This window comes from Rhinolophus ferrumequinum, chromosome 5, assembly GCF_004115265.2.
Source record: "Rhinolophus ferrumequinum isolate MPI-CBG mRhiFer1 chromosome 5, mRhiFer1_v1.p, whole genome shotgun sequence".
In the NCBI taxonomy this organism is placed as follows: domain Eukaryota; kingdom Metazoa; phylum Chordata; class Mammalia; order Chiroptera; family Rhinolophidae; genus Rhinolophus; species Rhinolophus ferrumequinum.
Window position 1 is genome coordinate 7759515 of NC_046288.1, and position 14599 is coordinate 7774113.

At 39.6% G+C, this 14599-nt stretch overlaps 1 protein-coding gene across 2 annotated transcripts in view; it reads left to right on the plus strand.

Annotated features, from left to right (window-relative positions):
• Positions 1–7432: 7432 nt before the first annotated feature.
• The window catches only part of FRYL (FRY like transcription coactivator), a 240389-nt gene continuing 233222 nt past the window's right edge, over positions 7433–14599 (plus strand). For both annotated transcript variants that reach the window (XM_033105538.1, XM_033105539.1), the window contains exon 1: positions 7433–7637. The gene's annotated coding sequence lies outside the window, so the exon portion shown is untranslated. The remainder of the gene's footprint in view (positions 7638–14599) is intronic.

A 14599-nucleotide genomic window follows, 5' to 3' on the forward strand; every position in this document is an offset into this window, starting at 1 on the left:
AAAACTCCCTCACTGACAGTGCTGTGTGAGCTGGTGCATTGTTGTGATGCAAAAGCCATGAATTGTTGGCGAAAAGTTCAGGTTGCCTAACTTTTTCACACAGCCTTTTCAGCACTTCCAAATAGTAAACTTGGTTAACTGTTTGTCCAGTTGGTAAAAATTCGTAATGAATAATCCCTCTGATATGAAAAAAAGTTAGCAACATGGTTGCAACAAGTTCGAGAACTTAATTGTCCCACCTCATTATCTTGTTGGCCATTATATCCCTAAAGCTTAGCATAGTACCTGGCACATACTAGATACTCAACCAAAAAAAATGAAAACCCCCAAATTTTTAAATAAATGAATTAAAGTTATGTTGAGGCCAGGGGTCAGTCCATAGGCAAATTCAGTCCACTACCTCTTTTTGCATGATCTACAAGCTAGGAATAGTTTATATATTTTTAAATGATTGAAAAAAATAAGAATGATATATCTTGATACATGAAAAGTAAAATTCCATTTCAGTGTTCATAAAGTTTTATCGGAACATAGCCCTGCATGTTCATTTATGTAGTCTTCATGGCCACCTTTGTGCTACAGTGACAGAGTTGAATCGTTGTGACAAAGAGCATATTGACCCCAAAGCCAAAAATATTCCCTAGCTGGCTCTTCGAGGAAAAAGTTTGCTGACCCTTGTGTTCAACAATAACAGTTCTGGGCTCTGGGGCAGCTTGTGTGCAAAAGCACCTGCAGGTGGCTTTTCTCAATTGTTAACAGTTTGCTTCTGTTGCTGAAACAAGTGATCTATTTATTTTGCTTAGTTGGTAGGATTAGTTAAAGAGACTTTCCTTTGTCCTTTGTTTTTCTGCTTTTCTATCAACAGACAGAAGCCCCCAAAGGAGATCAGTCATATGGTATATTCTTCTGCCAGTGGTTTGATCATGTAACCGTTTTCTGTTCAGTCACATTATTTCCCAGTTCTTTGGATAATTCATGAGTTCCTTTCCCAAATGAGATAATGAGTTGATAGGTGGTAGCAATGAACTATTAGAAAAAGAGTGTTGACATTTTCCCACCAATTTCCTTCAACTCATATACTGGGAACAGATTAAAAACTGCTTTCTATCTTCTTTTAAGGGGACTATATCCCTCTCCAGTTACAAATTCATACTTACCAGAGCAACACTTTAAAAATACACATTAAAATCTATCAAGGCTTTAAGACAGTTTCAAAGGGATTTCACCATAGTACTAGATAACCATCCCAGCATGGACAGATGAACTGTTCATTCCTTTAAGTTAATTTAAAAATCTAAACTGAAAAGTAACCACACTGTATTATGCTCTTGGCTGCTGAATTCAGGTATTTTTAGTGATAGAGGACACAAAGGAAATTGTACTGAATATAGGTGTCTTTCTTTATATAATGACTTTTACTTCTAAAAAGCTGTTTGTGAGTGGAACTAGATCTAAGCTGAATAATATGCTAAAAAAAATCCCTCAGAGTAATTGATTTGTGAAGTCAATATTTAATCCTTGACTTCCCTCTTTTTTAAATTCACATTTTCATACAATGGATCTGTTTACAGTGGAAGTCCCTTGTAATGATAAAAGGAAAAAAAAAAGGCAGAATACTAATATACCAGCAGTAGTATATGTATTTTGGATAAAGTTAAGATCTTATTAATAAAGATACCCCAATTAATAACAATAATATTAAAATGTAAAGCTCCTAAATGATCTAAAATAGGTATAGAAATTAAAGTAAGATAAAATAAATATAATATTTTATTAAATAGAAGATGATCTCATATACATTATTCTTGTATCCCACAAGACAAGAAATCAATTATTTGACCTAGTTTAGAAGGTGGTATTTCTAGACATTTACCATGGCTTCAGAAGATTTTTTTCTATATGATGCTCAGCCATTATGTGCTCCCCCATCATAACGAATGTATATCTGATTGGGTGGCACTATTTAAAAAAGTATGTGTGTATATATATATGTAGTGTAGATGAGGTCTGACAATTAAGTTCGAGAACTTGTGGCAATATTGCTAACCTTTTTTTTATATCGGAGGGATAATTCATTATGAATTTGTACCAACTGGACAGTTAACCAAATTTACTATTTGGAAGTGCTGAAAAGGCTGCATGAAAAAGTTAGACGACCTGAACTTTTCACCAACAATTCATGTCTCTTGCATCATCACCACAATGCACTAGCTCACACAGCACTTGTCTGTGAGGGAGTTTTTAGCCAGTAAACAAATGACTGTATTGGAACACCACCTGATCTGGCCCCCAGTGACTTCTTTCTTTACACAAAGATAAAGGAAATATTGAAAGGAAGACATTTTAATGACATTCAGGACATCAAAGTAATATGACGACAGCTCTGAGGGCCGTTCCAGAAAAAGAGTTCCAAAATTGCTTTGAAGGGTGGGCTAGGTGCTGGCGTCAGTGCATAGCTTCCCAAGGGGAGTGCTTGAAGGTGACCATAGTGCTATTCAGCAATGAGGCATGTAGCAGTTTTTCTAGGATTAGTTAGTGAACTTAATTGTCAGACATCGTGTGTGTGTTTGTGTACACACACAAACAGGGTGCCAAAAAAATGTGTGCATGTTTTAAGAAAGGAAAAAACTGTATTAAAATTGCAATAGTCAATATATACCCATAACAAAAGATGAATACAAGTCACGTTTGACTTCTGCAATTATAAGAAGTGCTCAAAGTGGTTACCATCAGTGTCCAGACACTTTTGATTATGGCGAACTACTGCTTAAAGAACGTTAATCAAAATGTCTATTTGTATACATTTTTTTGGTACCCCCATATATATTTTCAGTAATATAACACAAACATTTCTCTATACTTTACTATAGCTCATATTATCATTATCATAACTATGATGCAGCCTAGACCCTGTGATAGTTATTGATGGTTATCAGGCATTTAACCTAAATTTTTGGAAGATCAGAAAATATATGGGTAAAAAAATTTTAAAAAGCACTTAAATTTTATTATTTAACTCATTGACAAACAATGGGGGGATTTCCTAAGGACTAAACAATGGTTTTTAAAGAGTGGTAAGCTTCTCAAAAGGGAAGAATGGGAACTCTGTAAGACATGATAAATGCAAAAAGAAATTCAAGAAGCTTTTTGCAAGGGCCTCCATAACCAACAAGAGTTTCTCCGCAAATATTCTGGCAGGAAGCTAGCAAGTCAATTAGTGATGATACTCTAATGTTTACTCTTGGGCAGAGTGAAAATTAACAAAAAGTCAAAGAGTCCTCCCCATGGACAGTATGGGGGAAAAACACCTTAGGCATATTTTAATTTCTAAACCTTTAAAATAGATGAAAAGAAGCATCAGCAATGTGAAGAGCAGTGAGTATTCTAGACTCAGTTGGCGGTTTGTGCAAGTTTTTCATGTCAAATTTAATGAAAGGACTTTCATTCTGAAGTTTTAACCTTCCCAATTTTTGGTTTTAAAGTATTCTTATTTTATGAAATAATGAGGGAGAATAAATAGAGGATTTATTTCTATTTGTTTTTATATTTTCACTTTGCAAAATAAAAAATTGTTAAGCCTGTATCATTTTCCAAAAATTCCTTGCAAATTTTACTGATCTGTGAAATTAAAAAGTCTGGGAACCAGTGATCTAGGCTAATTGTTAAGATAGACTTACAATAAAATATTAATTAGAATATTCCTGGAATAGTATTTCAATTAATTAGATTTCCACATTGTAGGTTAACCTTTTTGTTTCAGCCTTGCTCATTCAACTTGATTTGATATGCATTTATTGAAAGCCTTCAGTTATGCTAGGCATCATCTGAAATGATGCCGATGCAAAGATCTGTTAAATATGGCCTTTGCTTTTGAGAGCAAACCAGATTAGTGCAAGAGACAGAAAAAGAAACATTTAAGTTCTGTCTTCATTGTGAATTAGAATACTAGATGTATGTACATGGTAGAGAAATAAGTAAGGAAAGGGGATGCAATCAGAGAAGTCTTCACAAAGAAGGGTACGCTTCTGTTGAGGTTTGATGGACAGGATGGAGAGTCCTCCAGGTGAGCATAGACTAGAAGGTTGTTCTATCCAAAGGGAACTATGTGCCCAAAGGCACTGAGGCTTGAAAAAGCAGGATCATTGCTATTGATGGAGTAGCCAAGGAAGAAGTGGCCAGAGGAAAAATCTGAGAGGTAGCCTGGAGTCAGATTATAAAGGGATTTGTATGTTTTGCTGAGATGTTTGGGCTATATTCAATATGTACCTAGAGAATCTTTGAAGGGTTTTAAGCAGTAGGGATTTGGAAATCTTTCTGAAAATGTATTAGTATTTCCTTTCTGTTTCCGTAAGTAGGATAGCAGCAGGAAAAGAGGAAGACCAAATACGAGATGGATTGACTGACTAAAAGAAGTCAAAGGCATGAGTCTACGCGAGCTGAGCAGGACTTTTGAGGACAGGATGGTGTGGACATCACTCACTGATAGAGTCTCTAGGAGTCAGAGCCCACTCTACAGCATGTCACACACACTAGGAGAATGTACTGAACATAATTGAATCTTTTGCCAATGATTGAAGATTTTTCAGTGATAGTCTCAATGAATGTCAGTTCTCATTTCACAAAGGAACATATTGAAATATGTGGACGATCTGGGCCTCTTCTATAGACCCAGAAACTATTTGTTGAAATTTCTTTATAAATTCAAATTGCTATTAACTTATTTTCTCTTAATCTGTCTCATTCTTGTTAATACTAATAAAGGGCTAGGGGAAGAGATTTTGGTTGACAGCTTTTAGTAATTGGATTTCTCTTAATTTTACTTTAGAAAATCATTGGTTAATAGATGGTATCCACACAGTTGCTGAGTGAGGGGTAAAATTGTGCCACTTACTGATAGAATTTGGCGATTCATTATACTCTCTGGAGAATGGAGATATATTTATCATTTCTTTCCCTATTCTTTATTCAACACATAATTGTTACTATATATATGTATGGTGAATTAAAAAGAATTTTCTATATAAATAGTAACATTTTTTTTCTAAGGAATACTATTGACTTAACTGGTAGTTCTCTGATGTGGCTTACCTTTGTATATAAAGAGGGAGAATAAGTGATCATAATGTATTACACTCTCTAAATGAGTTTAACAGAGATCTAGATACAAGGATATTAAAAAGCTTTAGTCATATTGGCACATTGGGGGAATATTTTTTTTTAAAGAATGGGGATTTGGCGTAGATGTGGGAAATGAAAGTAGTAGATAAAATATCTCTGAAGGGGAAAGTGCAAATTGTAAATTTCTCCAGGATTAGTATTGGGGCTGTGTGTAGTAACACTGAACATTCTTTAGAATGATCTACATATTGGAAGCTCCAGGATTGCAGATTTTCTAAATTCTTCCTCCATGTGAAAGAATTTAGAATTTAGAATTTCTAAATTCTTCCTCCATGAGTAGTCGTACCAGGAGGCTGGGTATATGAGCTAAAAAGTGATAAATAGTCCTATTGCGGGCAAGTGTGAAATAGAGAAAAAATAATATAAATTATATTTGTAGGGTGATGATCTCAGCATGGTTAGTTAAGTTGATGGAAGACAATCTAGAGGTTACTATAGACTGTCCTCTTGAGTTATGAGTCCAATGTACTAGTGTAACAAAACAATCTGGAGCTCATAAAGCAGGTGTTTTAACAAGGAACTTGAAAACATCACCTAGACCTTGAACAAAAACTTGCAGTTGTGCACACATCTGAAATACTAGGTTAAGTGTCTTTATTTCAAGATCATGCTAGATGTTAGAATGTAGAATATTCTTATTCTGATTTTCTTTTAATACAGAAGCAGTCTCAAAGCTTGAGAGTAGTAAATCGGGAGAAAATCAGGAGTGTCACTTTACCTTGACTTCAGGAAAAAAACCCAACAAATAGAATAGGCTGAAAATAGGGGTTTAGTCACTGACACTTAATGAGATATGTACATATGAAGGCCATATAAATATGACCCAGATATTTCCTTGTGCCTTGCCCCCACTAGAAACACCTAAACCATCTACAACGTGTCTCTTTTCTCACTCTTTAATATTATATTTATGGATCTCCCCCAGGAGATTTTTCACCTGCACTGGCGGAAAAGTCCTTTCGACCACCGCTGTTTATTTCTCCCTTTCTGGAGGACTGCTGAGCATTGCCACTTTATTGGCACTACTGAGTTCTGCTGGGCTATCACTGCAAATGCATTACATTTCCTGAGGTCCAAAGTCTCAAACTTCATTGGAAAACTTAAACGTTTTCCCCTGACATTCTCAGACGAGTACCAAAGTACTAACTCTACCCAATTTCAGTAGTCACAACCCTTTCGGTTCTTACGGCGCCGGTGGGAAACTGAGGACATCCTAACGCACCCAGCCGGCTGCCGGAGAATCTCTCTTTTCTTGGAGAGGTTTTGTTGCAGGGTTAAGTATCCGGTGCCAAGCTCATTTCCGTCAAGGAATAGCCTTATTGTGCTTGCTTGGGGTCAACCTGGGCTCCCTGTGCCACAGTTCCAGCAAGGGGGACAGACGTCATCAACTTTGGAAAGAGGAGGACCATCTATTCAGCTAAGAAGAGAAACTTAGCTCTTGTGACAAACGCCAGGACAACACAGAGGACGTGAATGAAACGGAACTATTAATGGAAATTATTTAAGTGATTTTTGAAATGAACGATTGCGAGACATTTAAACAAGGACGCCTCCAGGTTTGCAGATATCTTTGTTAAAGCTCTTCGGGGTAGCGAAATGCCAGTGGAATCTACTGTAGGAGTAGAGTGTACAGTGAGTGAAAACTTGTTGAGTAAATCTCGGGAGGAGTTAGAACGAGAATTTCAGGTATTCTAACTCATTCTATCCACTCCATTCACTGGATGAGGTTCCAGCTCCGGATATATTACTCATCTGGAGAAGATTTTGAATTTTTCTCTTCTCCCTTTCCGGCTTTCTCTAATACAGGCTGTGATTTTGTCCACGACCCCTACCAATATTTAAAGGGAAAGCCGCTTAGAAGAAGGAAAAGTAGGGAGGACTGTGCGACTCTATTTCTTCTACCCATAAAGGGAGAGCGATAATGGATAAGGGGCGTGCAGACTAACTCCCTCCTTGCCCAATCAGGTGCACAGGAAGATGTCCTTTCACCAATAAAAATAAAGTTCGCTTTCCGGAGGCGGGAGGGTGAGTCTTGACTGCCACTTCTCCAAAGCAACGGTAGAATAGAGGAGAGAGAGTGATTAGAGGCAGGACCAACCCGGAAAAAGGGGCGGAGTTAGGGTGGGGGTAGTTCTGAATGGCGGCTCCACAGGCCAGTGAAATGAGAGAATTTCTGTTCCTGTTATAGTGTTGCTCGCCAACCAGAAAGGCGAGGGAGTGGGCGGGGTGGGGAAGGGGTGGGAAGCACTCGCAGTACAGCCGAGCGCGCGTCGGGCTCCGGGGGAGAGAGAGAAATCCGGCTAAAATCTGAGTCGGAGGGAGGTTTAACCACAGAACGGTTCCGATAGGATTATTCCTTAAAGGGGACGCGCCATTGTCAAGAGAACGGAGCCTGGGGCCCGAGGGCGGGGACCAGCGGCGCCAGAGGAGGAGGCAGCTGCACTTGGACTGGGGACGGGGTAGGTGTTGCCTGGGGAAAGGCGCTTCATTTCACTTTCTCTTCCAGCCCCAGGCGCTGGCGCCCGGATGCCCGCCGGTCCGCGGCCCCAGACCTGGCGGGAGAGGAGGTCGCCGGCCCTCGCCCCGCTGCCCTTCCTGATGGGAGCCGAGGGGAGGGCGGGCGAGGATGGCTGGCGAGCTGTGCCGCCCGGGCCAAGATTCATAACGGACACTAAACCGCGGCGCAGACCCCGCCTCATTCGAAAATCCGCCGGAGCGGCAGCGGGTCCTCCGGGAGCGCCGCGCGCCTCGCTCCCCCGCGCGCCCGGCTCCCTTCGTGCGCGCCGCTTCCTTGCGCGCTCCCTTCCCTTCGCGCGCCCGCCTCCCCTGGAGCTCCCGGCTCTCCCCGGCGTGCCCGGCTCCCATCGCGCGACCCGTTCGGCTTGCGCGCGCGCCTCCTCCTCGCGGACTCCGGGAGCCGCCCCGCGGGGAGGAAGGTGGTGGCGGCGAGGCGGGGAGGAGATCGGCGGCCACCGCTTCGCCGCCCGGGCCGAGCAGGGAGGGCGGAGCAGCAAACTTGGCGCGGCAGCTGGCGGCGCGGGGCGGAAGGGGTGCTGGGGACCCGTGGAGCGTGCGGAATCGCCAGCCCGGCCCAGCATTGTCCCTCTTTTCCTCTACTCGTCTCTCCGCCCACTGCTGGCGGTCGTGGGAGGGGTGCGGATGCGGGCGCTGTGCCCGCGCTGCTGCGCACCCCCAGACCTGGAGCCGGAGCCGGCCCCACAGACGCCGCAGCCACCGCCCGAGGGCGGACGGGGCCTGCTGAGTGTCTTTGCTGCTCTCAGTCCTCACCGGCGCAGACTGCCTGGCCGCTGAGCTCTTCTTGCAACTTTTCTTTACCATTTGATGGAAGTTGTGGCTTCTGGGCGGCAGGTTCTTTGGGCATAAGCTCGTATCTTGCGTTCTGGAGAGGCTGATTTCTAGGGCGAAATGGTTCTTGGTTTCTGTCGGTCTTTCCTACCATCCCAGTTTCGTTCCTCGGCACATAAAGTCTCTTTCGTGGATTTGCAATTATATGGGGGCATTAAACTCTCTAAAGTCAAGATAATTTGAAAAGGAAAATGGGGGGTGTGCTGGTGAGGGGAAGAGCTCTATGTAGAGCCAGATTTGCCTTAACCTTTGAACTGTGGAAAGTATTTTCTCGACTAACTGGAGGAGTTTCTTTTAAGAGAAAAAGGAAAAAGAAAACCTGGTTGCTGGGATGTATGAGATTAGGAAAAAATAGACTTCTGATAGAAATGAAGTTAGTTTTGTAAAATACTTTTTTGCGTAACAGATATTTCTCATAAAGTTAACTTCAACTGAACTCAGGAATTATCATTAGTAACAGCAACTTTTACTATCGATAAAACAAGTATAAGGTGTTTTCATCTTGAGCATTATTGCTAAGGTGTACCTGTGAATCAATACTTGCTAAAGAAATCATATTTATAAACAGCACATTCCTTGTTAGACTTTACTTAGAAAAGGTATGTTTTTCATAAGCATTCGTTTTCCAGTTTCTTGTGCAATACTTTGTAGAGTACTTGCATGTGCAAGTTTCAACCCTATAAACAAAGTAGCAGTGGGTGTGTTACTTTGTAGTCTTTTTTGCTACTCATTATCAAAAATAGCATTCCATCCAGTCTTCCCTTCTGAATAATTTTGTACAATGACTTCTGTAGAAGAGTGAATTTTGCGGGAACACTTGGCCCAGTGGTTTTTTTGTTGTTGTTGTAGTTTAAAGCAATACGAAATATAATACTAACAACTTCCCAAAGTGATCATTGATTAACTCACTGTTTAGTAACTTTCTGAGCGGTGTGGAACATAAGTTCACAGGCTCAGCAATAACAAAACAGAAATTACACTTGGGAAACAGAAAACCAATTTCAGATAATGTTTGAAAGTTACTCTGTTCTTCCCACAGAATTAGGAAATGTAGACACACAAAAACGTGGTCTTTTGTAGTAAATTTTTAAAATTAAAAAAATTTTCAATTACAGTTGACCTACAATATTATATTAGTTTCAGGTGTATAACAGTGATTAGACATTTATATAACTTACAAAGTGATTATTACCCTCATAAGTCTAGTACCCACTTGACATCATACATAGATGTTACAATATTATTGATTATAATTGCTATGCTGTAGAAATCTTGATAGTACCTGACATTGTACCTAATGTCCCCCCCCCACCTCTAATCCTCTTCTGTGATAAGGATGCCAGGCAAGCTTGCAGGCATAATCTTCCTTTCCATTTCGTAATAGAAGGTAGAAGATTAAAACAAGTTTCCAAATTTCTGTCTTTGTTTACTTACCAGCTTACTTAAACAATAGAATTTCTGAATTTTTAAAAGTGCACACATAAAACATTAAGAAAGAATTATCTTTGAAACATCTAGGTTATGTTTCCTGGAAAACATATTTTTCCCGTGAGCTTTTCACATTGTTTTAAACACATTGTCTTATATATGCACACTGCCAAGACATTTTTTGAATTGTGAACTGTCCCTTGAGATCTCTGGGAACTAGGACTGCCTTCCATTTCTGAGCAAATTCACTGTGTCACCTAGTACCTTTCTAGTGCCCAATTAATGTGTTGTCTTTGGTCTTTGTGACAGAAAAAGATAATGTTCTACAGAGCCTGCCTGAGAGTCTTATTTTCACTTTTTAATAAACACCTTTCTAAACAAGCTGCCCCAAACAACAGCAGTTTGTTCATTATCTGGGTGGAAGATGTATTAACCTTTTTGTTCTGTGGACAGAAATGTCGTTTAATTGTTTATAATATCTGTTCCACAGATATCTTATGTGACAATGATAGCTTGTCAGTTATTAGAACTAGGTTTAATCTGTCAACATCTGTTGAGTACCCATTTATTTAAGGAGTATGATGGGAAGATAAAATAGAAATGGATGACAGTCATTCCTCTCAAAGGTATACAGTTTAATGGGAAGATACAGAATTATCATCCGTAGGAGAAAGACTGTGTGTATCTCAGTGTGGTAACAGGTGCAAAGTAATAGCGACACAGTATTCGTGCCAAAATGGTACAGGAATAATGGGATCACAGAAGAACCTAGGTGAAGTGAGAAAGTTTTCATTGCTTTATTGAGCAGATTTTATGTTTATATGTATATTTAATAAATTTAAAAATAAAGTATGTTTGGGGTGGGTTGGGTGTATGTTCTCTACTTGAAGTATTTTTATCTATAAAATGTTTTGGGTGGGGGGGGGCAGAGCATGTGCTCTGAATATCAACTATTGTTACCTCACCAGACCGATCATCCATCTAACCCAGCTCAGATGTTACCTTGTCTATAAGTTATTCTTCTGTCTCCTAATCATAAGTGACTACTTTTTCCTCTTGCTTCTGTAAAACCCTTTCACAGTATAAGCTATGCTCTGACTTACAGTATGGTTATGTGTGTATTTCTTCATTAGATTGTGGACTTCTGTAAAAACCATTAGCAAAAGTTAGAGCCGCCCCCCCCACCCCGCCTTTTTTCACTCTTGCCTAAAGTCCTTGAGCAGTTTTATTAGGCTACTAGTATTCTGTAAAACCATAAGCTGTAAAGAAGTTCAAATTTTTGGGGGGTGAGTGGGGAAAAGTGTATGTGTGTTTAAAGGAAAAAAAATTTTCCTTACCACCAAAATATCACATGCTCATTTAAAAATATTAATATGAAAGAAATGTATAATTTAGAAATTAAAAGTACTCCCATAACCCTGCCCTTATCACATTGTAACTATTGGTAATGGTTTGGTGTTTATTCTTCTAGATTCCCCCCCCTTCTTATTACCTTTAGATAGGACTGCCTTAAACTCTCATAATTGACAATTTTAATTAGTAATCTGTGGTTACTGGAAATGGAGAAAGGCAGTCAATTTTTGTACACTTATTAATTTTTCCAGGCCCAGTAATTCTGGTTCTTTTATCTTTCCTTGAGCTATAAGGCTGCCACCAGTATGTTTGTATTCAAAACATAGATTCATAATCATTTAAAAAATTGATCAAAGTCTGTGTCCCTGAACAGTTTATCTGCCTTTATTTACCCTAAAATACATTTGTAGTACATACTCTAAGCACGATTTTTTCTTGTTTCTTGATTTTTCTTATCTCTAGAGAGCATTACAAATTACTTTGAAACTGCCAACAGGCACTTCTTGTAGTCAAAGAAGGATCGGACAGGCTTGATTCTAATCTTATGTTGCTCATAAAGGGAGCTACTATGAGCAACCACTTACTTAGGCTGAAGGCTTACTTAGGCTTACTTACTTAGGATGAAGTAGTGATAAGATTCCATTGTTTTAAGTGTTTCTTTAGGCTGGTCCTGGAGGGGAATAGAAAAGCCCAGCTGCAGGCAGCTAGTTGGCCTAATTAGCTGAGAAATCTCCATTTATTAAGCAAATATTTATTTAAGCAAATATTTATTAAGCAAATATTTATTGAGAATTGCACCTACTTTGTGCACCATGGTAGGCGTTGAAGATGAGGTTAAGTCTGCCTCTCTTGCAAGTTATAAGTTCCTCTGAGTGGGATCCTTAAAGAGCCCAAAACATAGTGCCAGCTTAGGTGAATTTATTATTCACTCTTGTTTATTCTACATAGCTTTTTCCAAAGTGTCCTAGCAAACAGACCTGGTCTTCCCTGGGAGGTGGGTTGGGCTCCATTGAGCCCGTTAAATCTGTTCAATTAAATGTGTGAGAGCTAGATTTTTTTTTTTTAACACTGCTATTCTATGTGGCAGAATATTTCTGGAATTCTACAAACATCGGTGTGTCTTTCCTTGTACCCTACAGAGATCATCCATTTCCAAGATCGCCTTTATGAGGCGACATCTGTCTTCTAGCCGATAATTCATATTTAGCTGATAGAGTAGTAACACGTTCTTTCAAACTCAGTGCTGTAATATATAGATGTCTGTGTCAGAATTTTTAATGTTATAAAAATAATTATTTTGAAAACTCACTTGTATAAAAATACAGAGTTAAGTATTTCTTCTGACTTTTTCAAAATGGATTATGTAAAATAATCCCCCCCACCTCGCCCTCCCATGCTTGTTGCTTGATCTGTGTATTTGTGGGGAAAGAACTGGATTGTTAAGAAAGGGACCTTGTAGGACTGTCGGTGATGGAGGCAACCAGGCCAGGAAGGCTATGTGACAGAGGGATGTGTCCTATGGAGTTTGACCATGAGGCAGCAATTATGGATTTGTCAAGTTTTGTGAAGAGTTAAAATTTCAAAATGACAGCTCTATTGAGATATCACTTACGTAACCATACAGCTCATCTATTTAAAGTGTGCAATTCAATGTTTTGTAGTATATTCCCGAGTTGTGCACCACTTCCACCAGCAGTTGCAGAACTTGTTCATCACCTTCCCAATCTCCCTCCCTTTCCCTAGGCAACCACTAACCTACAGTCGGTCTCTGTACATTTGCCTCTTCTGGACATTTCTTATAAATGAGAAATAGCATTATAGTAAATGTTCCTGTATCAATTGGTCCATCACAATGTGTACATCCTAGGAGTGGGGGAGAGTCCTTTCATGCTGTGTGTAGTTCCAAGTTTAGAAAGGTTTTCTTTAAAAGGGAATTTATCTAAATCCTTATTCTACCCAAGCCTGAAGAGTAATGGGAAAAGAGATTTTTTTTTTCCCCTATGAAAATCATAAGACTCGTGTTGGCGGCCCTTTATATTCATTTAATCATTTTGTGACTCTTCAAGTAAACAATTTACGTCTTAAGTTCTGCCTACGGGGCTTAATGGACAGTACTTTAAAGGCAGTTGAAAGTACTTAGTAAGTTCTAATCACTGCTGAATATACTGTGATGGTTACCTTATTGGGTCAAAAGGTTGTACTGCGCAACTCACCACTTACTTGATCAAAAATAGTGCTTTGTTGAGTGACCATGGTGACCTTGGCCCTGCACAATGCTGCTGGCCTCGAAGGCGCTTCGTAAGTGCTTATTGATTGTGATCACTATGATCGTAGTTACCTTCATCAGCTTTATTAGTCCTTTTTTCTCGTGATAATAAGGATATCTTATTGGGTGCTTACCAAGTTAACGTGATAAGTACTCTATATGTATTGTCTTTTAAGGTAAAAGGATGCAACTTTTTTTGAGAATTTTCTGTAATTATCTCCATCAGTTATAGTTTTACAGGATTCTGATCATTTCTTTGTCTTTTTAAGATTATTTTGAATGGCCTTTTTTTTTAAGTGTGGTTTTTTTTTTAAATTTTTTTTTTTTATTGGGGAACAATGTGTTTCTCCAGGGCCCATCAGCTCCAAGTCACTGTCCTTCAATCTAGTTGTGGAGGGCACAGCTCAGCTCTAAGTCCTGTTGCCGTTTTCAATCATTAGTCGCAGGAGGCACAGCCCACCATCCCATGCGGGAATTGAACCGGCAACCTTGCTATTGAGTGCTCGCGCTCTGACCAGCTGAGCCATCTGGCCGCCCCTCTGGCAGCTCGTTGTCTTCAATCTAGTTGTGGAGGGCGCAGATCACTGGTCCATGTGGGAATCGAACCGGCAACCCTGTTCAGAGCTCGCGCTCTAACCAACTGAACCATCTCGCCGCCCCTGAATGGACATTTTTGATTGAACCTACAACACTTTGATGCTGCTGCTTTCTTGATCTTTCCAGGAGATGTCAACATAAGGTTTTCACCAAGTACATCCTGCTGTTGGATGACAGCAGTTGTAAGATACATCTCTATTTCAGAGCATCCAAACTTCAGAGAGGTTAAAGTTTTTTTTTTTTTTTTTTTTTTTTTTTTTAAAGGGGCGACTGGGAATTGATGAGAAAGGGATATTAGTTTGTTCACTTACTGCATTTTTTTACGTCATAAGATATTTGCATGTATGCTTTGTTGCCTGAATGGACTTCAACATAATATTTCAACTTCTCAGGATTCCTTGTTTTGTTTTA